Consider the following 2116-nt stretch of genomic DNA (forward strand, 5'->3'; position numbering starts at 1 on the left):
GAGGCAGAGGCAGGTGGATCTCTGTGAGTTTTGAGGCCAGCCTGGTCCATATAGCTAGTGTCAGGGCACTGTCAAGAAAACAAAATGAAAACAAAAACAAAACAAAAAAAATAAAAAATAACAACAACAGATTGTTATGCTGTGTCTTCTTGCATCTCTCTAGCTAATCTTGGACAAGAGTCTTAACTTTCTCTTTTGCCTGTATGTGTGTTTGCTTGTGTGTACGCATGTGCACCATGCGCATTGCGGGGCCTCTGAGTTTCCCTCGTTACCTGACACTTCCTATGACATAGAACCGACACTGAAGAAACAGCACATATCGAATGTTCATGACTTGACAGCCCTGCCATATGACGAGCACATTCATCGGTCCATCAAGGTCCCCAAGTCTGTCTGTCTGTCACTTTGTCTTTCAGGCCTCTCCCACTCTCAGGTCCCTACCTGTCTGCTGTCTGTCTCTGCTGACAGGATTGAGTTTTCTAGTTTAAAAAAAAATGATGTTTAAATTCAGTAGTTTGAGAGTAAGATGAGATATGGGCACCGGCCTATAACCCCAGCTACTGGGGAAACTGAGGCAGAAGGATCACAGATTTAAGTCCTGCCTGGGCTTCAGAGTGAATGAAATACAAACACTCATCGAAATGCTTTTCAATACACATGCATCTATACCCATAATGTATATTTTGTGTAATATGTATGTCTATAACAGCAATCAGGTTTCCCCAGCTTGACCCCCCAGGCAGTAGCACAAAGCTGTGGTTAAAAACTCAGACTTCTGAGTCAGCGGCCAGAAGCCTGAATCTTAGCTCTGGCATTGACTAGCTGTGTGACTTCGGGCAAGTTACTCAACATCCAGCTGAGGCTGATGGTTGCCCCGTGCTTTGGAAAACTAATAATAGCATCTAATCTCATGACGACGTTGTGAAACGACATGCGAGCGCTTGGTTAAGACTGGTCCTGTCACTTGACTAGCCATCACCACCTGTCTTCAGTCGTTTTAAAGAGCACCGCATCCATTCTAAGGAAAGAAAATGAGGGCTCTGGCTAGGAAGCCAGTGTTAAGCTCAAGGGAACATTTCTGAACCCTCAGTGGCATTCATCGGTCTGACATGGTGTCCGGCTGACTCAGGTCCTTTACTTAAGTATCCCACTAGGTTTTCTTTCCCACAACCCTTTGCCAAGGGTCATGCTATCTGTTTCTTCATAATCCCAACTCTAAATTTAGGACCTTAGAGTCACTTCATCTCACCTTTCTGCTCTGACAAAAGAAAGTCACACGGTGACTCAAACACTTGAGGGGAGGGCATCCTGAAAATACAGATGTCTTAGGTAAGGTTTCTGTAGATGTCATGAAACTCCTCACCCAAAAGCAACTTGGGGAGGAAAGGGTTTATTTTGCTCACACTTCCATATAATAGTTCATCGTCTAAAGTGGCAAGGACAGAAACTTGGGCAGGTTAGGAACCTGGAGGCAGGAGCTGATGCAGAGACCATGGATGGGAGCTGCTTACTGGCTTGCTCCTCATGGCTTACTCAGCCTGCTCTTTTACAGAAGCCAGGACCACCAATTCAGTGTTGGAACCACCCACAATGGGCTGGGCCCTCCCATATCAAGTACTAATTAAGAAAATGCCTTGGGGGAAGGGATGGGGAAGGGGAAAGTGGGGGAACTGTGGCTGGTATGTCCAAGGAGAATAATAAATTAAAATAAATAAATAAATAAATAAGAAAATGCCTAACAGCTGGATCTTATGAAGGCATTTTGTCAACCGAGGCTTCCTCCTCTCTGATGACTTTAGCTTCTGTCAAGTTGACATAAAACCAGCCAACACAACAGAAAACTGAGGTAATGGGTTCTTTTTATAGTAATATTCCTTTCGTTGTTGCTATTTTTCGCGACATAGTCTCATGTAGTCCTGACCAGCAGTGACTATGTAACAAAGTCTTCCCATGTGCTGAGATTATAAGCATCTGTGGTTTGTTACAAACACTCTTGATTCGTTTTCTCTTTTATATTCACTACTATTGCTGTTCTCTTTTAAACTGCCAAGAGCTGCCGAATTCACACTGGGTCAAGTTCCCTCCCTACAGCATAAAGTACTTGGGCTCTGCCTGC

The sequence above is a fragment of the Myodes glareolus genome, chromosome 26, assembly GCF_982192425.1.
Source record: "Myodes glareolus chromosome 26, mMyoGla1.1, whole genome shotgun sequence".
Taxonomy (NCBI): domain Eukaryota; kingdom Metazoa; phylum Chordata; class Mammalia; order Rodentia; family Cricetidae; genus Myodes; species Myodes glareolus.